The sequence below is a fragment of the Nicotiana tabacum genome, chromosome 2 (genome assembly GCF_000715075.1).
Source record: "Nicotiana tabacum cultivar K326 chromosome 2, ASM71507v2, whole genome shotgun sequence".
Lineage (NCBI taxonomy): Eukaryota > Viridiplantae > Streptophyta > Magnoliopsida > Solanales > Solanaceae > Nicotiana > Nicotiana tabacum.
This window is the reverse complement of record NC_134081.1, coordinates 90,943,975-90,971,952: the sequence shown is the minus strand read 5'-3', so window position 1 is coordinate 90,971,952 and position 27,978 is coordinate 90,943,975.

Genomic DNA, 27,978 nt, shown 5'->3' with positions numbered 1-27,978 from the left:
CCCCGAGTAAGTCCGTAAAAAATTTTAGGACTTGTTGGTATATTTGGTTGAGATCCCGAGGGCCTCGGGTGGATTTCCGGTGGTCAACGGAATTTAATTTTGGCATTTCAAGAACGTTCGACGTCGTTTCTTCAAGAATAAGTGGTATCCCATTAATCAAATGAATTCCAAATTCAGTTTTGATGGAAGAATTATATCCTTATTGAAATTTTGGAGCCATAGCAAAAAGAATCATCGAATTCGGAAATCGTATGAGAGAGTTATGCCCATTTTCGTGTCGGGAAAGATTTTTCGTGGCCGCCAGCGCCCAGGGTAGCGTGGGGCACTAGCCCTGGCACTGGGAATTATTGGTGTACTGGAAAGTGCGCCACAGGCAGCGCCCCACGCTACCTGTGGCGCTCGAAAACGCCAGAAACCCCATAAAACGGGGAGTTTAGCCATTTTACTCATTTTTGAGTTTAGGGAGCTCGATTTAGGCGATATTTGGGCGATTTTCACGAGGAAAAATTGGGGTAAGTGTTCCTTATCCTATATTGATTATATTTCATGATTCCATACTCATTTACATCATGAATCCATGAATTTATGGAAGAAAAATCAGATTTTTACAAAACCTTCCAAAAAAGTAAAACGAAGATTCGAAGGTCAATCCGATGTCGGAATTTGATTATTTTTGTATGGTTGGACTCGTCTCGGAATGGGTGTTTGGATTTCGTAAGTTTTTTCGAGATTTGATCTGTGGGTCCCACTGCCAATTTATAAAGTGAATTTCGGGTTTTTATCCGGAAAATTAGTAAATTCATATGGAATTAATTCTTACGATTTTTATTGAGTATATCAAATTATTTGTGAATAGATTTGAAGCTTTTGGAGATAAATTTAAAAGGAAAAGCTGTGGTCGAGTAATTTATTAGAATTTGCATAGCGAGGTAAATGTCGTGTTTAACTTTGACTTGAGGGTATAGAACCCTTAAATTATTTGTTATGTAAAATGCATGTGAACGACGTATAGGCGAGGTGACGAGTGTCTATACGTCGTCAAATTAATTATTTGCATAATTATTTGAAAATCATAAATTGTTCTAAGACACGAATTAATTGTTATAATAATTATTTCTTTCCTATTCCTTGACAAATATTAATTCTTGAATTCCTGCAATAATTGTTACATGCTATTTGATTTATGTGTATTAATTGCTACTTGACATTTAGCATATTAAATATTAAACTGTCTATTTTCTCCCCGATTTTCATAATAAATTGCTAATTGTCATTGCTTGTTTCATAATTAAATCATAACTATTGAATGCTTGTTGTTTTAAAGTTATATATTAATTGTTGCATTTATTGGGGCAATTTATTCTATAAGAATTGGTAAATGAATATATTGGAGGATCGGGTTGCACGCCGCAACAGACTTGTTTAAAAGTCCATATTGGAGGATCGGGTTGCACGCTGCAATAGACTTGTTTAAAAGTCCATATTGGAGGATCGGGTTGCACGTCGCAACAGACTTGTTAAAAAGTTAATATTGGAGGATCGGTTGCACGCCGCAATAGACTTATTGAAAAGTCAATATTGGGGGATCAGATTGCACGCCGCAACAGACTTATTTAAAAGTCTATATATATACTTGATTGAAATAAATATATGACATACTTGATTTAAAAGGAAAATATTGGGAGAGCGGGTTGCACGCTGCAACAGAATTGAATGTGAATATATTGTGAGAGCGGGTTGCACGCTGCAACAGAATTTATGGAAATGATAATTGGTTATAACTGCTGAGTTGGCTTCAACCATTATAAATGAGTTACCTGATTTATTTCTATTATTGATGTTGTTACTAATATTGCGTACAGGTTAATGTAAGTGAACCGCCTTAGCCTCGTCACTACTTCGTCGAGGTTAGGCTCAGCACTTACCAGTACATGGGTTCGGTTGTACTGATACTACACTCTGCACTTCTTGTGCAGATTTCGGAGTTGGTCCCAGCGGCGTACCATAGACTTGCTCGGATTTCAGCTACTCAGAGGAGACTTGAGGTATAACTGCACGGCGTTCGCAGTTCTGAAGTCCCCGTCTACTGTACCTTAGTTGTGTGTTTATTTCCAGACAGCTTTATTTTATTCAGACCTTTATTTTTATTATTCTAGAAGCTCTTGCACTTGTGACACCAATTCTGGGATGGTATTTAGATGCCGTTATTTTTATGGATTATTCACTATATTTTAGACCTTACTTCCGCATTTGTTTCTTTATTATTAATAAATTTAAAAATTGTTTTAAAATGGATAATATTATTTTAACGTTCGCTTGCCTAGCAAGTGAAATGTTAGGCTCCATCACGGTTCGAAGGTGGAAAATTTGGGTCGTGACAGTTGGTATCAGAGCACTAGGTTACATAGGTCTCATGAGCCATGAGCAAGCTTAGTAGAGTCTGAAGGATCGGTACGAAGACGTCTGTACTTATCTCTCAGAGGCTATGAAGTTTAGGAACAATATCACTTCTTTCTTATTCTGTCGTGCGATTTTATTCTATCATCGATGATTGAACCATTCTACTCTTATTCACTCGCAGATGGTGAGAATGCATAATACCTCTACCGATGGACAGGGACCAGAACCCACGGTGGCAACTATGGCCAGGGGTAGAGGTCGAGGTCGAGGTCATGCTAGAGGCTGAGGTAGAGCTCAGTCTAGAGCTCGAACAACTGCACCTGTTGAAGAACCTCAGGTAGACCTTCAGGAGGAGGTCCCAGCTCAGAATGTACCAATTGGACAAGTTCAGGTCCCGGAAGGATTCATAGCCACTCTAGTGCTTTAGGACGCTCTAGTCCGATTGGTGAGTCTTATGGAGGGTGTGGCCCAGAATGGTACATTTCCAGTGGCACCAGCCATCTCACAGGCTGGGGGAGGAGCACAAACTCCCACTACTCCCGCCCCGGAGCAGATGGCTCCCCAGAATCAGGCTCCAGCAGCCCCGCCAGTTGAGGTAGTTCAGCCAGTTATTGCGGCACAGACCGGTGATAGGCCCGCCATGTCTTTTGAGGCCTTATTGAGACTGGATAAGTTTACTAAGCTCTTTCCAGTTCACTTCAGTGGTACACCTTCTGAGGACCCACAGGATTATCTTGAACGCTGCCACGAGGTGCTGCGAAACATGGGTATAGTTGAGACCAATGGAGTTGATTTTGCCGTATTCCAGATGACGGGTTCCGCCAAGAGGTGGTGGAGAGATTATACATTGACCCGACCAATCAGATCACCTACACTTACCTGGGAGCAGTTCTCTCAGCTATTTCTGGAGAAGTTCCTCCCTATCACACTAAGAGAGGAATTTCACAAGCAATTTGAGCGTCTACAGCAGGGCAGTATGACTGTTGCTCAATATGAGTCCCGTTTTGTGGATTTGGCCCGTCATGATCTCCTTTTACTACCTACGGAGGGAGAGAGAGTGAGGAGGTTCATTGAGGGACTCACTCACCCTATCAGACTTCAGCTGGCCAAGGAGACCGGAAGTGAGATTTCTTTTCAGGCGGCTGCTAATATCGCAAGGAGGATCGAGATGGTCCTTGCACAGGAAAGAGGGCAGAGGTCCGATAAGAGGCCTCGTCAGTTCGGTGGTTATAGTGGTGCCTCGTCTGGAGGCAGGGGTAATTTTGGTAGGGTTCATCCTCCCAGACCGTTTCATTCAGCACTCCATGTATCTCCCGGTGCTTCAGGGAGTAACAGTCCTATTATGCCTTACTCTGGGCAGCCAGTATTCAGTGCACATTTAGCTCCTATCAGTGCACCACCACTCCAGAGTTACTACAGTGGTTATCCGCCCCATCTGGGTCAGCTTCAGCTTCAGCAGCCACGACATCAGGATGGGTGTTATGAATTGGGAACATTGGTCACATCAGGAGGTATTGCCCTAGATTGGCAAGTAATAGATATTGGGGCCCAGCCCCCGATTTTATGCTTTTCCAGCTAGGCCTGAGGCCGAGTCATCTGATGCTGTGATCACAGGTATTATTCCAGTTTGCCTTAGAGATGCTTCAGTTTTATTTGATCCAGGATCTACTTATTCCTATGTGTCCTCCTATTTTGCTTCATATTTGGTTGTGCCTTGTGATTCTCTGAGTTCTTCTGTGTGTGTATCTACACCGGTGGGAGACTCTGTGGTAGTAAATCATGTCTATCGTTCGTGTGTGGTTACTATTGGTAATCTTGAAACTAGTGTGGATCTTCTACTTCTTGATATGGTAGATTTTGATATCATCTTGGGTATAGATTGGCTGTCTCCTTATCATGCTATATTGGACTGTCATCCCAAGAAAATGACCCTAGCTATGCCGGGGTTACCTCGATTAGAGTGGAAAGGAACTCCTGGCCATTCTGCCAGCAGGGTTATTTCTTATATGAAAGCTCGGCGTATGGTAGAGAAAGGGTGTCTAGCCTATTTGGCTTATATTCGTGATCCCAGTGCGGATGTCCCTTCTATGGAGTCAGTACCAGTTGTTCGTGAATTTTCGGAAGTATTTCCTGCAGATCTGCCGGGAATGCCACCCGACAGAGATATTGACTTCTTTATTTATTTGGCTCCGGGCACTCAACCCATTTCTATTCCACCATACCGTATGGCCCCGCCAGAGTTGAAAGAATTAAAAGAGCAGTTACAAGCCTTGCTTGATCAGGGATTCATTAGACCCAGTGTCTCGCCCTGGGGTGCACCAGTATTATTTGTAAAGAAGAAAGATGGCTCGATGCGGATGTGTATAGATTATCTGCAGTTGAACAAGGCCACTATCAAAAATAAATATCCGCTGCCAAGAATTGATGACTTATTTGATCAGCTTCAAGGTGCCAAGGTATTTTCGAAAATTGATTTGAGATCTGGTTACCATTAGTTGAAGATTAGGGCATCTGATGTCCCTAAGACAGCTTTTCGGACTCGGTATGGGCATTACGAGTTCCTAGTGATATCATTTGGGTTGACAAATCCTCCAGCAGCATTTATGGATTTGATGAATCGGGTGTTCAAGCCTTATTTGGATTCTTTTGTGGTTGTATTCATTGATGATATCTTGATTTACTCCAGTAGTCGAGAGGAGCATGAGTGGCATCTTCGAAGTGTGCTTCACACCTTGAAGAATAATCAGTTATATGCCAAATTTTCAAAATGTGAGTTTTGGTTAGACTCACTTGCCTTTTTGGGACATGTTGTATCGGCAGAAGGCATAAAGGTGGATCCTAAGAAGATTGAGGCTATTCACAATTGGCCTAGACCTGCTTCGGTTACAGAGATCCGGAGTTTCCTAAGTTTGGCAGGTTATTATCTTCGGTTCGTGGAAGGGTTTTCATCTATAGCAAGCACCTTGACCAGACTAAACCCAAAAGGGTGTTCCATTCAGATGGTCAGACGAGTGTGAGTTGAGCTTTCAGAAGCTCAAGACCGCTTTGACTACGGCACCAGTATTGGTATTACCCACTGGTTCAGGATCGTATACGGTATATTGTGAAGCATCTCACATTGGGCTTGGTGCAGTATTAATGCAAGATGGCAAGGTAATTGCATATGCGTCGCGGCAGTTGAAAGTTCACGAGAAGAATTATCCTGTTCATGACTTAGAATTGGAAGCCATTGTTCATGCGTTGAACATTTGGAGGCATTACCTCTACGGTGTCTCGTGTGAGGTATTTACTGATCATCGCAGCCTTCAGTACCTGTTCAAACAAAAGGATCTTAATTTGAGGCAAAGAAGATGGATGGAGTTGTTGAAAGACTATGATATCACCATTTTGTATCACCCCGGAAAGGCCAATGTGGTGGCTGATGCTTTGAGTAGAAAGGCTGTGAGTATGGGCAGTCTTGCGTATATTCCGATTGGTGAGAGGCCATTAGCTGCAGATGTTCAAACTTTGGCTAATCAGTTCGTAAGGTTAGATGTTTCAGAACCCAGTCGGGTTCTAGCTTTTACAGTCGCTCGGTCTTCTTTATATGAGCGCATCAGAGAGAGGCAGTATGATGATCCTCACCTACTTGTCCTTAAGGACACGGTGATGCCAAACGGGTTGCTGTGGGGGAAGATGGAACTCTGCGAATGCCGGGCCATATTTGTGTGCCTAATGTGGATGTGCTTCGTGAATTAATTCTTGAAGAGGCACACAGTTCCAGGTATTCTATTCATCCAGGTGCCGCAAAAATGTATCAAGATTTGCGGCAACATTATTGGTGGAGGAGAATGAAAAAGGATATAGTTGCACATGTAACTCGGTGTCTGAATTGTCAGCAAGTTAAGTACGAGCATCAGAGACCTGGTGGTTTGTTTCAGAAGTTAGAAATTCCTGAGTGGAAGTGGGAGCGTATCACAATGGATTTTGTTGTTGGGCTCCCACGGACTCAGAGAAAATTTGACGCAGTTTGGGTCATTGTGGACAGGTTGACCAAGTCAGCCCATTTCATTCCAGTGGCAGTTACCTATTCTTCAGAGAGGTTAGCTGAAATTTACATTGGTGAGATTGTCCGCCTTCACGGTGTGCCCGTGTCTATTATTTCAGATCGAGGTACGCAGTTTACCTCACATTTTTGGAGGGCTGTACAGTGTGAGTTAGGCACGCGGGTGGAGTTGAGTACATCATTTCATCCACAGACAAACGGACAGTCAGAGAGCACTATTCAGATATTGGAAGATATGCTTCGCGCTTGTGTTATAGACTTTGGAGGTTCTTGGGATCATTTCTTGCCACTTGCGGAGTTTGCTTATAATAACAGCTACCAGTCGAGTATTCAGATGGTTCCATATGAGGCATTATACGGAAGGCGATGCCGATCGCTAGTTGGTTGGTTTGAACCGGGAGAGGCTCGGTTGTTGGGTACCGATTTGGTACAGGATGCCTTGGATAAGGTCAAGATTATTCAGGATCGACTTCGCATAGCTCAGTCTAGGCAAAAGATTTATGCCGACCGTAAAGTTCGTGATATTGCATTCATGGTTGGAGAACAAATATTGCTTCGGGTTTCACCTATGAAAGGTGTAATGAGGTTCGGAAAGAAGGGCAAGTTGAGCCCTAGGTATATCGGACCCTTTCAAATGAAAGGGTGGGTGAAGTAGCCTACAGGCTTGCATTGCCACCTAGTTTATCAGCGGTTCATCCGGTATTCCATGTGTCAATGCTCCGAAAATATCATGGTGATCCGTCCCATGTGTTAGATTTCAACTCAGTCCAATTGGAGAAAGATTTGACTTACGAGGAGGAGCCGGTGGCTATTCTAGCCTGGCAGGTCCGACAATTGAGGTCTAAGAGTTATCCTTCAGTTCGAGTGCAATGGAGAGGTCAGTCGGTAGAGGCATCTACCTGGGAGTCCGAGTTGGAAATGCGGAGTAAATATCCACACCTTTTCTCCAGCTCAGGTATTTGTTTTTTTTTCTAACTCCGTTCGAGAACGAACGTTTGTTTTAGAGGTGGAGAATGTGATGACCCAAAATGTCATCTTTAAATTTAATAAGTAATTCTATGTTCTAAGATCTTGAAAAGCACCATTTATCCTTTCTCGACTTGCGTGCACAATCCGTAAAATTTTCTGGAAAGTTTTTATGTGAAATATGAAATAAAATGTGAAATGGAGCTTTAAAATTCAAGTGAGTTGACCTTGGTCAATATTTTTAGCAAACGGACCCGGATTAGTGTTTTGACAGTTCCAGTAGCTCCGTATCGTGATTTGGGACTTGGGCGTATGCCCGGAATTTAATTTGGAGGTCCCTAGCTTAAGTTATGACCATTTAACGGAACTAGCAATTTAAAGGCTAAAGATTTCCAAGTTTGACCACGGGGTTGACTTTTTGATATCGGAGTCGGAATCCAATTCTGAAAATTGGAATAGCTTCGTTATGTCATTTATGATTTGTGTGCCAAATTTAAAGTCATTCCGGATTCATTTAACATGTTTTGGCACAAGATTTGTAAATTAAAAAGTTTGGAAACTCAAAAGATCGAATCGAGGTGTGAATTATAATTTCAGCATCGTTTGACATGATATGAGACCCCGAGTAAGTCCGTATAATATTTTACGACTTGTTGGTATATTTGATTGAGATCCCGAGGGCCTCGGGTGGATTTCGGGTGGTCAACGGAATTTAATTTTGGCATTTCAAGAACGTTCGATGTCGTTTCTTAAAGAATAAGTGGTATCCCATTAAGCAAATGAATTCCCAATTCAGTTTTTATGGAAGCATTAGATCCGTATTGAATTTTTGGAGCCATAGCAAAAAGAATCGTCAAATTCGGAAATCGTATGAGAGAGTTATGCCCATTTTCATGTCGGGAAAGATTTTTCGTAGCCGCCAGCGCCCAGGGTAGCGTGGGGCGCTAGCCCTGGCGCTGGGAATTATTGGTGTACTGGAAAGTGCGCCACAGGCAGCACCCCACGCTACCTGTGACGCTCAAAAATGCCAGAAACCCCATAAAACGGGGAGTTTAGCCATTTTACTCATTTTTGAGTTTGGGGAGCTCGATTTAGGCGATTTTTGGGCGATTTTCACGAGAAAAAATTGGGGTAAGTGTTCCTTATCCTATATTGATTATATTTCATGATTCCATACTTATTTACATCATGAATCCATGAATTTATGGAAGAAAAATCAGATTTTTACAAAACCTTCCAAAAATGTAAAACGAAGATTCGAAGGTCAATCCTATGTCGGAATTTGATAATTTTTGTATGGTTGGACTCGTCACGGAATGGGTGTTTGGATTTCGTAAGTTTTTCCAAGATTTGATATGTGGGCCCCACTGTCAATTTTTAAAGTGCATTTCGGATTTTTATCCGAAAAATTAGTAAATTCATATGGAATTAATTCCTACGATTTGTATTGAGTATATCGAATTATTTGTGAATAGATTTGAAGCTTTTGGAGACAAATTTAAAAGGAAAAGTTGTGGTTGAGTAATTTATTAGAATTGGCATAGCGAGGTAAGTGTCGTGTTTAACCTTGACTTGAGGGAATAGAACCCTTAAATTATTTGTTATGTGAAATACATGTGAACGACGTATAGGCGAGGTGACGAGTGTCTATACGTCATCAAATTAATTATTTGCATAATTATTTGAAAATCATAAATTGTTCTAAGACACGAATTAATTGTTATAATAATTATTTCTTTCCTATTCCTTGACAAATATTAATTCTTGAATTCCTGCAATAATTGTTACATGCTATTTGATTTATTTGTATTAATTGCTACTCGACATTTAGTATATTAAATATTAAACTGTCTATTATTTTCCCAATTTTCATAGTAAATTGCTAATTGTCATTACTTGTTTCATAATTAAATCATAACTATTGAATGCTTGTTGTTTTAAAATTTTATATTAATTGTTGCATTTATTGGGGTAATTTATTCTATAAGAATTGGTAAATGAATATATTGGAGGAGCGGGTTGCGCGCCGCAACAGAGTTGATTGAAATAAATATTGGAGGATCGGGTTGCACGCCGCAACAGACTTGTTTAAAAGTCCATATTGGAGGATCGTGTTGCACGCCGCAACAGACTTGTTTAAAAGTTAATATTGGAGGATCGGGTTATATGCCGCAACAGACTTGTTAAAAAGTTAATATTGGAGGATCGGGTTGCACGCCGCAATAGACTTATTGAAAAGTTAATATTGGGGGATAGGATTGCACGATGCAACCGATTTATTTAAAAGTCTATATATATACTTGATTGAAATAAATATATGACATACTTGATTAAAAGGAAAATATTGGGAGAGCGGGTTGCACGCTGCAACAGAATTGAATGTAAATATATTGTGAGAGCGGGTTGCACGCTGCAACAGAATTTATGAAAATGATAATTAGTTATAACTGTTGAGTTGGCTTCAACCATTATAAATGAGTTACCTGATTTATTTCTATTATTGATGTTGTTACTAATATTGCGTACATGTTAATGTAAGTGAACCGCCTTAGCCTCGTCACTACTTCGTCGAGGTTAGGCTCAACACTTACCAGTACATGGGGTCGGTTGTACCGATACTACACTCTACACTTCTTGTGCAGATTTCGGAGTTGGTCCCAGCGGCATACCATAGACTTGCTCGGATTTCAGCTACTCAGAGGAGACTTGAGGTATAACTGCACGGCATTCGCAGTTCTGAAGTCCCCGTCTACTGTACCTTAGTTGTGTGTTTATTTTCAGACAGCTTTATTTTATATAGACCTTTATTTTTATTATTCTAGAAGATCGTGCACTTGTGACACCAATTCTGGGATGGTATTTAGATGCCGTTATTTTTATGGATTATTCACTATATTTCAGACCTTACTTCCGCATTTGTTTCTTTATTATTAATAAATTTAATAATTATTTTAAAATAAATAATACTATTTTAACGTTGGCTTGCCTAGCAAGTGAAATTTTAGGCGCCATCACGGTTCGAAGGTGGAAAATTCGGGTCGTGACATATATATATATATATATATATATATATATATATATATATATATATATATATATATATATAGTACATGCATGAACGTTTAGATTTTCCAACTTCACTTATATTTTCTGGAAAATAATACCAAGAAAAAGTAAAGGAGAAGAGAATAATGAAAGGGAGATGGGAAAGAAGAGAGGTAATATATATACCAGAGAATGAAGCAAGCAAGCAAGAAAACCACATAAACCATGAAAAGGCTTCGTTCACCATTAATGCTCCTCATTGTTATTCAGTTGTATTTTTCAAAGTGAAACTGCAAATAAGAAAAAAGAAAAAATCTTAGGTTTGAGGGTACGAAACTATTATATCATTGGGGATATTTATAGTGTGTGTATATATATATACATACATATACAGCCAGATCTCCTCTATAACAACGATCCTCTATAACACTTTACTATAACAACCAAGTTTTCTTTGGAACCATTTTTAATATCATGTTATAATATATATTCTTTATAACGACACTTCACTATAGCAGCCAAAAGATATTGGAACAAGCGAGATTGTTATAGAGAGACTGTATATACCCTAGCTTCTAGTAGATTGTTCTCTATTATAGCACTTCACTATATAAGTTCTCTTTTCCTTCTCCCTTTCATTGTTCTCTTCTCCTTTTTTTTATTTGCCAAAAAAAAACTGAAGATGGAAAATCTAACGTATAAGCATGTACTAGATATATTATATACATATAGCTCTTCATTATAATATTCAAGTTTTCTTTGAAATTATTTTTAATATTATGTTACTATAATATATGTTTTCTCTAACAACATGTCACTATAATAGCCAAAACATATTAGGACTAACGAGACTGTTATAAAAATATTTGACTGTATATACCTTAGCTTCTAGTAGGATCTTCTTCTTGTTAACGTTTTGTGAATTTTTCCCTTAATTAAGGATTGACTCAATTACTCTTAACTATCTTGAATGTTCAATGTCTGATCAAAATCTTGAATCAAGTGTTTTCTATTAATATCATTGATGGTATTGTATGCAATGATGCAAGTTAATCATGCATTGAAACTAGCCGAAGAAGGTGGTGCTATTCAAGAAAATCACAGAAATAGCGGTGGTAGTGATGATGAACGCAATAACTCACAATACGAAGTAGGGTTAACTGAATTATATCAAAAAGATAACTTACAAGTAACCCAAGGTCTGTCAGGAACACTGAATGGGTTTCCAGTGTACTCGGTCACAATCATAAACACATGCTCATCTGGAAGTTGACTTAACATTCACTTGAGTTGTGGTTGGTTCAGTTCGACAAGACTTATAAATCCTGCAATTTTCAGAAGACTTGGTTATAATGATTGCCTTGTCAATAATGGAAAGCCTTTAAAACCTGGACAATTACTCAATTTTCAATATTCCAATACTTTTAGTTATCCTCTTGCAGTTTCTTCCATTAGCTGCAACTAGATATGGTTTTAGTATTAGTATGAGTATACTAAATAGGATTATATTAGTTAGATATAGAAGCTTTATATAGTTCAAATAGGTGGATATTAGAAGTTTTATGCTATAGTTGATTTTAATGGGTTCGAATTGAAGTGTAATTAGTTGATTGATTGATTACACTGCTATGGTTTACTTTGCTAACTAGAGCATTGGTTAGCCAAAAGCATACTCGTCCTTGGTTTCATTTTATGGGTCTTATTTTGATTTTATTAATACTTTTGAATCTTGTATTCTTAAATGTATGATAATAACAATAATATCAAAATTTCTCTTTATATCTTGTGTTTAAAAAAATCGACAGCTCATATAGTCTTTTACCATAATAATACTTTATATTATTTGTATATATACATTAATCAACTACACCTCAATGCCAATCAAGTCAGATTATATTAGTAAATTCCAATATATAGAAATCAAGAAATAAATTAGCAAAGAATATCAATGTCTGAGAACAACAATTATGCATTTCCTATGGAATTTTGTCAACTGGAGACTTTCCAACTACGGATGATAAACCACAAACACATACATGATACAAGTTAACAGTGACTTAACAAGTATTAAATGTATAGTCATACTAAAGAGTATTTACCAGAAGATAGAACAACTTTTACAAGATTGTACCATGAAGAGGTCGTTGGGGTATTATTAAAGATGTTTTGGTCTGGGTTGATAAATTCATTCTTCCGCCAGATTTTGTTATTCTAGATTGTGAAGTTGATTATGAAGTGCCTATTATTCTTGAGAGACCTTTCCTTGCTACGGGTAAGGCTCTTTGTGATATAGAAGTCATAGAACTCACTTTCCGGGTTGGTGATTGTAACAACCTGGTTATAGCTTGCTGATTCTTGTTGTCTCACCAAACATTGACATATATAAAGTACTTAAAATTTCATAACTATTCCAAAATGGGAGAAGTATCAAAGGATTCCCCTATCAAAACCTTTATGTCATATCAAAGATTGTTAGACATAATGCAGTTTGAGATTATAAGGAGAAAATTCCTACAAAATAAAGATGATTATTCATCCCTAACTTTCAGCTACAAGAATTTCATTTCTGATTATTCAATCTTAATATGACGACAGAACAAGGCATTAAAAACTTCTAAATCATTTTACTCTGCGAGAATAATTGTATTAAGCATAAAGAAATGTACATGATAATCAGAATTGCAGTTTCACAACTAACTTCGGAAACACAACGTAAGCTATAAAAGTGTACCACTTAGATTACTACAAACGTGATATTCGATTAATTCTCTATATATTATATTACAACATAGACACATAACTTATAGCATACCACACAGACTACTACAAACAAAAGTCAATGAAAATATAGTAGTACAGTCTTATCAACACATTAGTCATCATCTGTTTCTTCTTCAAACTCTTCCTCATCATCCTCCTCATTTTCAATACAACTTTTACTTTTCCCATAAAATCAAGGATATAAAAATAAGTTCTTGCTGGAACATATCATATCAATTTATTATTAAGGTAAATCCCTAATAAAATACTAAAATCTAAACCCTTAAATCATATCAATTTATTATTGACCCAAAAGCATGAAAATCAATGTATCAGTCAAACAAGAATTACCATATCAAAACTCCTCAAGAGAAAGAAAAATAAAACAGAAAAGAGAAAGTTTACCTGAACAAAGATAAGAATAATGGTATAGACAAAATAAAAAAATAGTAAAAATAAGGGGTTTCGTCTGAGAATCTTGCGGAGCAGCAAATATAAACGGAATGAAGATGAGAGCTACTTTGAATTTCTTGGCAATTTCTAAAGTTCTACAGCAAAAGGTTTTGCCCAATTTCGAAGTTTCTTCTATTTGCTATCGTATGTCTATGTTCCCATTGCATATGAACCTTAGATTCATGTCCAATTTGTTGTATTGGAAGAAAGAAACTCACATTGTTGAAGATGAGAGCAAGTGGAGACCTTAATAGAGTGGATAGAATATGAGTCTGTAAGAAATTTGTGCCCTAGATAAACTTTAAAAACTAGCAACGAAAATAGCGACGGAAAATTTTTTGTCGCTAATAATAGCCTAGAAAATTTATTTTTAAGAATCTAGCGACGGAATTTCCGTCGCAACTAATTTTGGAATATTTTGCTAAGTAAAATAAAGGCAGCGGAAAATTTCCGTCGCTATATTTTAATAATTTTTGTAGCCCCAATTTTGTCACTAAATTTGTAGGTATAATAAAGACGCCAATTTTTAGCGCCAATTTTTAGCCACGGATATAAATATTTATCGCTAATCCATCGCTATATTTGATACAAAATCTTTTGTAGATTATTTGGTGATAAATTATAAATTTCGTCGCTAATCCATCGTTATTTAGCTACAAAATATAGCTTGTCGCTAAAATTCGTCGCTAAACGCTATTTTGTTTTTGTAGTGGCTACCTTTCGAGATGAAATCTTGGAATTCATACAAGAACTGAATGAACCCCTACACGAAAGTTGGGAACGCTATAGAACAATGGTTAAGGAATGTCTTACCAACGGTATGACGTAGAACATGTTACAACAAACCTTTTATCGTGGGATTAACATAACCAACAAATGTGTAGTGAATCAACTTGACGGTGGAAACTTCATGACAACGCCTTATGCGAAGGCGTGTGACATTCTAGATGAGATGGTGTAAGCGTCATTAACTTGGCAACCCCAAGCTAATGTTCCACAAGGTCATCCAGATATGATACACCTCCATAAAGAGTTGCAAGATCATGGGCAAGCAATTGCCGAATTGACAACAACCATGACTCAACTAGCAAAGGCCCAACTCAATCAAGTGCAAGCTCCTACGCAAGTTCAAGATATGGAGGGAGTTAATGTTTTGGTGAATAAGAAGAGGACCAAGGGTCCATAAATGCAAACCCGAGTGGAGATATATGTGCAATATGATGGTGGTTTTGATCAAGATGATTCTTATAGTGAGCAGGAGGAGGAAGTTCAATATGTGAATAATTTTCAAGGGTAAAGAAACAACTTCCAAGGCTCACATCATCAACAATGGAGACCACAAAATAACCATGGCAATTGAAATTCTAACAATCAAGGGAATTGGCATAATAACAATAATTAAGAGAATTAGAGTGGAAACAATCAAGAAAATTGGGGAGGCAACAATCAAGTGGTTCGGAAAACAATCAAGGCAACCAGGGGTCGAGTTAATGTATCAACAACCAAGCAACCCACATCCTTATCATTCACATGGTTAAAGTTCTTCAAACAATGAGATGGGACGTATTGAGAATATGTTCAAGAAAATGATGAAAAAGAATGCTGATTCGAATGCCCAACTTGCCTCACACAACACATCAATTCGTAAGCTAGAAGTTCAAATGGGGTAAATCTCTCAAGCTCTAAATTCTCGTCCTAAGGGTGCACTACCAAGCGACACGGTGGTGAACCCAAAGGGTGGTAACATTACAAGGCATACTATGGCAGTTATCACAAGAAGTGGAAGAGGAGGTAATGCACCCACCCTCAAGTGAAAGGCGACTTGTCGATGATGACCAAGTGATATAAGAAGAAGAGATCCCAAACAATATTGTTCAAGCAAATGAGAAATTTTGGATTGATATTGATGATAGTGTCGAAGAGACTCGAGAGGAGATAAACCAGTATAGGGAACACATCATTGACATACCGGAATCTGTAGTGCGAAAGGCGAAGGCACCATTTCCTAAACCTCCACCTCCATACGCTCAAAGACCTGCCAAGCAAAAATAGTGAGAAACAATTCAAGATGTTTATACAAATAATGAAGAGTCTTTTAATCAATGTGTCGTTGGTAGAAGGTTTGGAACAAATGCCCGGCTATGCAAAGTTTATGAAAGATCTTGTGTCCAAGAAGATGTTGATGAATTTTGAAACTATTAAGGTCACTGATCAGTGCAATTGTTCATTAAATGTCCCATAAATTGGAGGATTTCATTGCTTTCACATTTCCTTGTACAATTAGGAATGCTGAGTTTGCTAAAGCTCTTTTTAATCTTAGTGCAAGCATAAATTTGATACCCTATTTGGTTTTCAAGACCTTAGGAATTGGGTAACCAAGACCCACTTCTATAATGTTGCAAATGGCCGATCGTACCATGAAGAGGCCGTTGGGGTGTGATTGAAGATATTTTGGTTTGGGTTGATAAATTTATTCTTCCGCCAGATTTTGTTATTCTAGATTGTGAAGTTGATTATGAAGTGCCTATTATTCTTGGGAGACCTTTCCTTGCTACGGGTAAGGCTCTTTGTGATGTAGAAGCCAGAGAACTCACTTTCCGGGTTGGTGATGAACAAATAGTATTCCATGTCTGTAAGTCCATGTGAAAACCAAATAGAAATGATGTGTGTTATTTTGTGGAATTAGTGACCAATGTTATTGTTGATGATACAAGTGCTACAATCAATGTTGTTGATATGTTGAAGGCTATTTTGCTCAATTTTGATGATGACAAGATTGATGGTTTCATGGAAAGCTTGAACTTTTTGCAAGGAATGGGGTCGTACAACTATGCACCCGGGAAATTATCTTTGGATCTTGAGAATAGGAAGACTCCTCCTACAAAGCCTTTAATTGAAGAGCCCCCCTACTTTGGAGTTGAAGCCATTGCCTCCACACCTTAGGTATGAATTTCTTGGTCCTTGTTTTACTTTACCGGTTCTTCTTTCCTTTTTTTTGACTAACGTGCAGGTTGATTCCACATTGGTAGTGTTACAAAAGATGAAGAAGGCTATTGGGTGGACTTTGGTAAATATTCAGGGTATAAGCCTCGCCTTTTGCATGCATAAGATCAAGTTGGAGGATAGTGCTAAACCGTCCATTGATCATCAAAAATGAATCAATGAGGCTATGCCAGAAGTTGTCAAGAAGAATATTATCAAGTGGTTGGATGCCGAGGTTGTCTACCCCATCTCTGATAGTTCATGGACCTCTTCAGTTCAATGTGTCCCAAAGAAGGGGGCATGACGGTAGTTACCAATGATAAGAATGAGTTTATTCCTACAAGAACGGCGACCGGTTGGAGGGTTTGTATGGATTATTGCAAGCACAACAATGTTTCAAGGAAGTATCACTTTCCATTTCCTTTCTAAGATCAAATTCTTGATAGATTGGCCGGCCGTGCTTTCTATTATTTCTTGCTGAGTACTCGGGCTAAAACCAAATTTTCGTTGCTCTGTAAGATCAAGAGAAAACAACCTTTACATGTCCCTAGGTACTTTTGCTTTCAAGAGGATGCCATTTGGTTTGTGCAATGCACCCGCAACTTTTCAATGGTGTATGATGGCTATTTTCACGGACATGGTGTAGGACTACCTTGAAGTTTTCATGGATAAATTCTCCATGGTTGGGTATTCTTTTGATGATTGTCTTGCAAATTTGGACAAAGTGTTGGCTAGATGTGAGCTAAATTGGGAGAAATTCCATTTCATGGTTGAAGAAGGTATTGTCCTTGGCCATAAAATCTCAAGGAATGGAATTTAAGTTGACAGGGCAAAGATTGAGATGATTTCTAAGCTTTCACCCCCAACTTCGGAAGGGTGTGCGGAGTTTCCTAAGCCATGTGGGTTTCTACCGGCGCTTTATGAAAGATTTCTCTTAAGTGGTGAACCCTTTGTGTAAGCTCCTTGAGAAGGATGCCAAGTTCAATTTCAATGATGGTTGCATGAGTGATTTTGGACTATTGAAGATCAAGTTGACAACTACTCCTATCATTACCGCTCCAAATTGGAGTTTGCCTTTTGAACTCCTATCATTTCATTTTGTCGCACCCCATTTTTTTCACAAAAACAGGTTTCGACGTGTGACAGCTCTTTTAAATGGGTATTAAAAGATAAGAGTAGCCACCTAATGGTTTTGAGATGCGTTAGGCCACCTATTTTCAAATAACTATATTTAACTAGTTCGTTATACCAAAGATCGGGTAAGGGCTCAAATTACCTTAAAGAGAAGGGGTTAGGCACTCTTCAAGATCCACAATTGTGGTTCCCGGCCAAATTCTATGCTATAGGATTATTGGATCATAATTATCCTATGTGATCATAAATTAAAGGAAGATATGGAGTCCAACTACAATGTAAAACATGCATAAAAAGGGAATTACACATATGAAGGGAGTAAATTATACATGAAGAAGTGATTGGTACAATCTTTTGAGGATTACAAGATACAACCTAGTTGTTCTAAGTCCAAATAAATAAGGGTGCAATTAGTAAACATATATACGGGGTCCTAAGTTTTTTAGCCTAAAGGATTACCCCGTGCAACATAGATAATACTTCTCAACTCCCTCAAAGATAGGGTTGCTCATATTATTCAGCAGGCACAAAGTATCATCTTTAGCTACCCAATTACTATCTTAAAGTTGTTTACCTAAAGCGTTCTAGTTCAATTCTAAACCGCATCCTATGCGTGGATGACCTGTCCCATGCCTATGGTCCAGGAGGCTTTGGACCTACTACTTGGGTAGTTCTAGACTTTACTTAGGATGCACAAAAATGATAAAACTAGGCGCACATTCAGAACAAGTAGGACTGTACATAATTACATTTAAAGACCAGTCATGAGTTTATGATAACAAGGTTCCAGATTACGCAGTAAGCGGCTGTAGGAAGATTTGGAGTCGAAATGCATTAAGATTGCTCAAGACCTATAGGCATGGTTTCTATGTTATTGAATGACTTAATAAAATCCCATAGACATTACTTCTACGTGGATTATCTTGACGACGCTGTTGATTATATAACTTATTAAAGGCATATAGGCATAATCGCTAAGCGATTTGCGCCTGGGAAGTGGGACTATTGAAGGCATATAATTATTCAGCTTTGATCCTATAGGCATACTTTCTAGGCGAGTAGTGACACCTTATAGGCATGTTCTCTAAACAGTTGGTATTTGGGCAACAACTAAGAATATATACTCGTTTTGTTTATACATATAGGTATATTTTCTAGGTCGGTAGTATGATAAGAATAGCAACAACGATAGTTTGATTAATCAATTTAAGGTCCTATAGACATGGTACCTAGATGAGTCACGTGAATGGAAGAAATAACAATTCTTGACTACTCAACGAGATCTTATAGGCATGCTATCTAACAACAGATAGCAGTAGAGTATGTTTAGCCAATAGCCGATGACGTCTAGATCCTATAGGCATGCTATCTAACAGCGTATAGAAATAAAGCATATTGAGCAAGTGAAGCACTTAGATCCTATAGGCATGCTTTCTAATAGTGTATAGAAATAGAGCATTTTGATCAAGTGAAGCACTTAGATCCTATAGGCATGCTTTTTAAGAATGTATAGAAATAGAGCATGTTGAGCAAGTGAAGCACTTAGATCCTATAGGCATGTTTTCTACTCTTTCATACGAAAATTAAAGTATCCAAGCCCCCTACCTTCACTACTTCCCCATAGCCAAATAGAGACCCTTAACATGAAGGTCCACAAAAAACTAGTCTGATAAATTCAGTTTAATAGGTGTGACAAAGAAATCAACAAATATTCCCCTAGTTCTAGAGAAGTTTGGGATTCTATATGTAATGACCCGACCGATTATTTTGAGTATTTTAGCTCCATTCCCCCATCTACTGCTCTATTTGTACCTTATAGATGTATTATGACATATCGGATTAGTTAGTTCGGGTCCAAGAGATTTCAGAATGAATTGACACACTTAGTCTCATAATGGATAACTGAAGTTGGAAAACTTGACCGGATGGTGATTTATGTGTAAACGACCTCGGATTTGAATTTTGATGTTTTCAGTAACTTCGTATGGAGATTTTGGACTTAGAAGCGTGTCCGAAAAATTATTTAGAAGTCCGTAGTGGAATTTGGCTTGAAATGGCAAAAGTTGAATTTTTGGTAAGTTTGACCGGGTGGTTGACTTTTTGATATCGGAGTCGAAATTCTATTCTGGAAATTGAAATAGCTTCGTTATTCCATTTATGACTTGTGTGCAAAGTTTGACGTCAATCGGACTTGATTTGATAGGTTTCGATATTGATTGTAGAATTTGGCAATTTCAAAGTTCATTAGGCTTGAATTGGAGTATGATTTGCGAATTTGACATTGTTTGATGTAATTTGAGGCCTCGAGTAGGTCTGTATTATGTCATGGGACTTGTTGGTATATTCGGACAGGATCCTGAGGGGCTTGGACATGTTTCAGATTGATTTTGGATCATTTTTCTTCATGTTGTTATTGCTTGTTGCTGCTGGTTCTGGAGTGACCGCACCTGCGGTTGAATTTGCACAGGTGTGATGGTCACATAAGCGACAAAGCCCTTCCAGAAGCGATGGGCATAGAAGCAGAAGGCAGGCCGTAGAAGCACTTGCGCAAGAGCAGCCCAACGCACGCAGAAGCGGCCCAACGCGCATAGAAGTGCGACCGCAAATGCGAAGCGACCACACTCGCAGGTGCGAGCTTCGTCCGCAGAAGTGAGGGTCGCAAATGCGACGTCTTGTCCGCAGATGCGGAAGTCGCTGGGCAGAATCTTTAAGTCGGGGGTTTTGGTTTCTTTCTTCATTTTCGGATTTTGGAGCTCTGTTTGGGCGATTTTGGAGAGGAAGTTTTTCACACAACTTGGGGTAAGTGTTCTTGACTACCTTGTGATTATATTCCATGAATTAATCTTCATTTTCAACGTTAGATTATTGATTTTTCGAGAGAAATGGGAGGAAGTTTTTACAATTTCATAAAATGAATTTTCGAGATTTGAACACCGATTCAGAGTCGGATTTGAGTGAAATTAGTATGGTTGAACTTGTAATTAGATGGGTTGTCGGATTTTGTGAGTTTCATTAGATTCCGAGACGTGGGTCCCACGAGCGATATTTGGAGTGTAATTTCGAATTTTTTGGGAAAATATTAGTATTTTGATATGGAATTAATTCCTATAATTATGTGGACTGAATCAAATTAATTGTAGCTAGATTCGAGCCGTTAGAAGTTGATACGCGCATAATGGAATTTTTGGAGCATTGTTTAGCTTGCTCGACATTGGATTCGTCTTGTTCGAGGTAAGTAACTCTTCTAATCTTGGAGCTGAGGGTATGAACCCTGACTATACGTGTTATGTGTTTGGTGTTGGGGTGACGCACATGCAGGGTGACGGGCGTGTGTGAACTGCGACTCCGTTATTTCTGTGGTACCGTGTAATTACTTGAACTTATCTGTAATAATGAAATCTTTACGTACTAGAGTTATCGAGCTGTGATTCATGTTAGAAGCCATATCTAGACTACATGCTTATTCTGTTGGGACCCATTGAGGTCATTACTGTTGTTGCGTTATTTGTTTAAATTGCAATGTCATACTCAGTCATATTCATTCATTGCATATCATATCTCACTCTCTGTTGTTATTTATTGATACATCATATCATCATTTTCGGGCTAGTTTCATGACATTGTGAGCCTGTGAGAGAGAGAGACTGGAAAGATTAATGACTGAGTGAGGTCGAGTGCCTAATTATGAGTGATATTTATGGTATCGGGTTGCATGCCGCAATGGTTATACTGATTTATGATAGTGCTTGGGCAGAAAGAGCCCCTTCGGAGTCTGCATACACCCCCCAGTGAGCGCGACTGATTTATATTAAGGGATGGATCTTCCCTGGACATGGATCTTGTCCGAAGCATTTATACCTTGGCCGGATTGGCCCTACTCAGTACTCAAACAGTGAGTTTGAGTACTCTGAGAGTGTGAGTACATGGGTTTATCTCCGAGATACATTGCATTGACATGCACACATGACATACATGCAAAGAGATGTATGTTCCTCATGATGTACGGTATCTTGTCATTCATGACTTCTCACACATATTGGCATATGTGCATAGTGATGCATTTTCCACTGGCTATCTGGAAAGAAAATGACACATCTTATTTATTGTTGAAAGGATTTTTGGGAAAAATTACTGTTTTCAAACTTACTCATATATTTGGCAACTTCGCTAAACGACTTGGGTTTTCATTGATATACTTGAAAGGCAGAACTAATTTCAGAAAATCATGATTAAGTTGAGCATTTTATCTCCGAATTACTTCTTTTATTACTTGTGTTATGTCGTTATGAACTGTTGTTGGTTATTGGAGTTGGACTCTGACCTTGGTACAAGCTCGTCACTACTTTCAACCTAAGATTAGGTTTGTTACTTATTAAGTACGTGGGGTCGGTTGTACTCATACTACACTTCTGTACCTTGCGTGCAGATATTGGATGTTGTTGTTGCTGTGCTCGACAGGAGTTGGAATTGAAGGCGTACCTGCGTTTCGGTTGTAGTTGCCTCTTGTTCATGGTAGCCTTAGATTTATAAAAATCTGTTCATGTATATTTCGAACAGATGATGTATTTATTTCATACCAGTTTTGTGAACTCTATTCTTAGAAGCACGTGACTTGTACTACTAGTCCTTGGGGAATGTGTTAGATTCAGATAATTCTTTACTTAATTACTTTATTAATTGTTATAGGAATTTGTTAGTGGTTAATTGGCTTACCTAGCGAGTTGGGTTAGGTGCCATCACGACTAGTCGGATTTTGGGTCGTGACACTATAGGTTGATCAAACATGCGAAGCTCAATTATATGCACCCAAGATTGCACTCAGGCATCAAACATAAGCAGACTTAACACTAACAGGTAGAGTTTTGTAGAAATCATCATATGCAACAAACACAGTATTGGATTCACAAATAGTAGAGAAAGACATAAGTCATGTTTACCCAAAGTTCAACAGTGTTAGCATGATCATGGATTAACTCTAGGAAAATAGTACATTGTACATGAAGGATTTTAATAGAAAGAAGTACATACGAAGGTTCTAGGCATGATTTAGTCTCTTACAAGTATCCAAAGCAGACATGGAGGTAGACTCATAAGAAATAACAACATAAGAACTTAGATACACATAAACATAATCGACTACGCATGCTTAAGATAGTCAGAAGTTATTCAAGCTGAACACATATAATGAGAATATATTGAAGTCTCTAATTTAGAAAAGTTTGGATACTAGAAAAACACAGAACTGTAGAATAACTTCAAGGTAAATTGGATTGCAAATGAAGATTACACAATACTGAAATCATATTGGTTCATAAATGTTCAAACAACATGGACATACAGAGTGTTGAACACAAGCGGAAAGAAAAATAGAATTGCAAGGGTCAAGGTACTTACCAGTTTGCAGATTAACGAGTAGGTTAAGTAGAAAATTAAGTGCCAATAGTAGTTCAATTAGCAGTAGTAGAGAAAAAACAGCATGACTCCCAAAATCCTAGTGCGTCAGAGTTCCCAAGGGTTTCAAGTGAACCCCAGGCAGTGCTCGCACTGAGAAAAGAGCAACAATCAAATTCTGGTGGCCTTGGCTTTCAGCCGACCAAGGTCTTAAGTTTAGAATAGTAGAATTAGTGAGAGTAAGAGAGTAATAGTAGTCATTAAGGTCTGTCTTAGGGAGATTGGGGAAGGGTTTATATAGTAGAAAAACTAAATAAACAAACAATGAAACACATTGAATCAAGCATAATAAAGGAAATAAAATCATGCAAATCGATTAAGAATCAAATTTGGGAAGAAATCAGGAAAACCCTAGTTTTGCCCGAAATCAAAGATTCGGCAAAAATCTTGGTAAATCGGACCCATATAACCTTGCCATGAATGTATATAGACGAAAGATCATCTAGATCTTGAAGTTCGACGACGATTGTTCTTCATTAAAGACCTGGCACTTGCCATAAATAGGCAAGTACTAGGTGATACCATAATCATGTAAGTAACGGTGAGATAGAACATATATGGAAGGGAGTTCATGGGGAGATTCCATTTTAGGGCCGAAATTGGAGAAGATAAAGGAGACGAGTGCTAGGGTTTTACAGGAGAGGGGAAGAGGAGAGTAAGGAGAATTTGGGGGCGGCGTCTCAGAAAAAATGGGTAGGGTTTTGGGGGTTGGGTAATTAAAGGTGTAGGATAATTATGGGTCGTTGATCTTGAGAGATCAATGGCCAAGATTAAAAATTAACCGGGCGGGTTTTTTTAGTGGGTCGCGACTGGGTTGAACTGAAGGGGTCGTTTAGTTTGGGCTAAAGGATTGGACAAGGGATTTTAGGGAATTTGGGCCACTAAATTGGTCCGAAAATTGGCCTATATTGGGCCAGCTTTTAAAACACTCAAAATAAATTAAGACAAAATTATTAAAACGTCTAGTAAATAGAAAAAAAATATTATTTATGAAATAAAATAATTAAAAATAATAACCCAATATTATAAAAATATAAAACTACTATTTTGGCATAAATGATATAATAAACGCAATTATTCTTGTAGAATTTAGGCTATTATTGCAACTAATATAGATAATAGTAAACACACAAATTGTAGTTATGTAAAAAAAAGGATAAAATATTATAAAATGCATGTGGCTATAAATAGTAAATCTGGATGATTAGGTCACCCAAAAATGATTTGAAGGAATAATTAATAAATAGTTGAGTAATTAAAATGCAAGAAAATCAATTTAAAAGAGTTTAAAATTATAAAAAAATATTTGCATAACCCCTATAAGTTGGGTACAATAACAACCCAGGGGAATCCGACAAGTGGGGTCTGGGGAGGGTAGTGTGTACGCAGACCTTACCCCTACTCCGAAGGAGTAGGGACGTTGTTTTCGATAGACCCTAGGGCTCAAGAAAATGAGAAGAGACAGTGGCACGGTAATATTAGACGAAGCAAGAAAAAAACAAAGATAACATCAGCAACGTAATAACCAGAAAATAGAGAGAAAAACAATAACAATAAGTAGTAACAATGGCACAGTACTACAGACACAATGGAGTAATATCGATAAAAAAGAGCCACTAGCAACCTAAGACACTACACTATCGGACTAGCCTCCTACGACCTAACCTGCTGCCCTAAAGACGTAATATGGACATAATTGAAGCCACTAGTCGCCTAAGATAGAACCCATGCTAGCCTCCTACTTCTTAACCTACAACCTTAATGCTCGCCCTCCACAACTTCCAATCAAGGGACATGTCCTCGGAAATATGAAGCCACGCCAGGTACTGGAGGATCACCTCTCCCTAATATTTTGGCTGCCCTCTACCTTTTGTCACACTTATCAAGGCCAACCATTCACACCTCCTAACTGGGGCATCCATACTTCTCCTCCGCATGTTCCCGAACCATCTAAGCCTAGCTTCCTGCATCTTGTCTTATATGGGACCCACGCCCACCTTATCCCGGATATCTTCATTCCTGATCTTAAACAGCCTAGTGTGCCCTCACAACCATCTCAACACCTCATTTCTGCAACCTTCATCTTCTGGATATGATAATTCTTGATTGGCCAACACTCAGCACCATACATCATGGCTGGTCTAACCACTGCTCTATAGAACTTACCTTTAAGTTTCGGGGGAACCTTCCTACCGTACAAGACACCAGACGGTAGCCTCCATTTCATCCACCCCACCCCTATATGGTGCATAACATCCTCATCAATCTCCCCATCCTCTTAGATAACCGACCCAAGGTACTTGAAGCTCTATTTCTTGGGTATGACTTGAGAGTCAAGCCTCACGGCCATGTCCGCTTCTCCCGAAACGCCGTTGAACTTGCACTCCACGCATTCTATCTTAGTCCTGCTCAACTTGAAACCTTTAGACTCAAGGTTCTGCCTCCAAACATCTAACCTCTTGTTAACATCACCTCGTGTCTCATCGATCAGAACAATATCATCGGTGAATAACATACACCATGGAACCTCCTCTTGGATATGGTGTGTCAATGCGTCCGTCACTAGGGTAAATAAGAACGCGCTAACGCCGATCCTTGGTATAAACCCATAACAACCAGAAAGTCACCCCCGTTGTTCTAACCTGAGTCTTAGCTACATCATACATGTCCTTAATCACCCTAAAATAAGAAACCAGAACACCTTTCACCTCCAGGCATCTCCAAAGAACTTCCCTAGGGACCTTGTCATATGCTTTTTCTAGGTCAATAAACACCATGTGCAAATCTTTCTTCCCATCCCTGTACAGTTCAACCAACCTCCTTATAAGATGGATAGCGTCTGTAGTAGAATGACCAGGCATGAACCAAAATTGGTTATCGGATATCGACACCGACCTTCTCACCCTCATTTTGTTACGCCCCAAACTCAGGGAGCGCGACCGGTGCTCAACCTAGTGAACCCGGCCGAGCAAGCATATTAGATATCCTTCTACCCAAACTAATCCATGAAGAAAGATGAGATGCACTCCATTAATCAAACACTGAAAATATTTTATTAACGACTCCCATTTCATTTCATTAGCAACTTCATTCAAAATTTCACAAGTTTATAGATATAATGAAAAACATATTTTCCAAATAGCAACATTTATAGTTCAATTTCCAACATCATACACCACCCACAACCTGTCTATGGAGCCTTTAAATATGACAGAAGAATAGTATGAATGTGTCGGCAACAAGGCCCCGGCTATACCTCAAGACACAAAGTGTAACATCAAGTGACATCGGGCCCGGATTAGAGTATGGCTCACAAAAACCTGCTGAATAGGGAGTAACTGCTAACGAGGACCAAAGTTGCACTGCTGATGAATCCCCTGCATCCATTGAAGATGCAGTGCCCCCGGAAAAAGAGACGTTAGTACATGTAGAATAGTACTAGTATGTAAAGCTAACTATCCTCTTATAAAATAGAATACCAATGTAAGAAAGGGAAATCCATAGAACCAACAAGTCACAATCAATGATATTCAAATGCCAAGTTAAAACATAATAATTTCCAAAATATGAAGATAACACAGTGAAGTGATAATCAAAATATGATGATAATATTAATTTTGGTTGGGAGATCTTTAGCACCGATGTACCACTGTTCACAATATCACCGTTCACAATACCAATGTTCACAATACCAATGTTCACAATACTAATAATCATAATACCAATGTTCACAATACCAATATTTACAGTATCAATACCACCGTACTTTTAGCACGGAGTCCGATCACGACCCGATCGGCTAGGCTATCTCATTAGAGAATCAACTACAGTTACTATCAATACCAATGCCACTTTAATTTTACCACAGAGTCCGATCACGACCCGATCGGCTAGGCTATCTCATTAGAGAATCAACCACAATTACTATCAATACCAATACCATCATAATTTTAGCACGGAGTCCGATCACGACCCGATTGGCTAGGCTGTCTTATTTGAAGACATCAACCAAAATCTCAATTTCAATTACAATTTCCATCACAATCACCACCATGCGTGCGCCATGGAGTCCGATCACGACCCGATCGGCTAGGCTGTCTTATTCGAGACATCAACCCTTTTATATCAATCAATCTCAACCGAATTAAGAGGAATAATTTTATCACATCAATCTCATCCCAAATGAAGGAAATAATTCACAAAAATAACATAGGTGCAAATGTATTTACCACATCATCTTTCACAATGTATAAATCTCCACTAGTATTTTTAACCAATAACAATAACAATATTTCCTTGGCTCTTTTGGCCATTCAGAAGATTATTTATTCAAGGCACGGTGGCCATATTTGATATTCCACACTTTTATTTCTTCCCTCTCATGTATCATCATCATAAATATCAACATACATATAATATTCTGAAAATCACAATTTTAAGTTCATTAGAAATGAACAATTTAAGCACAATAGATTTATTTCCGAGAAATGGAGTAAAATGATTGGCAATTGATGCGCAAGTTAAAATCATCAACAAATAACACACCATTTATTGTTGACATATTTTTCCCCACAAAAGGCAATACACAATTTCCACTCACAAATCATAACGTCTGTTAAAACAACCACATATGAGCATGACTTGAGTTTATAAGCTTTTAGGCAATTCTATTTTTGAAGTCAATTTGGAATAGTTTAATCAAGGCTCATTTCATAACCTTTCTCACATCATTTCATTTCATT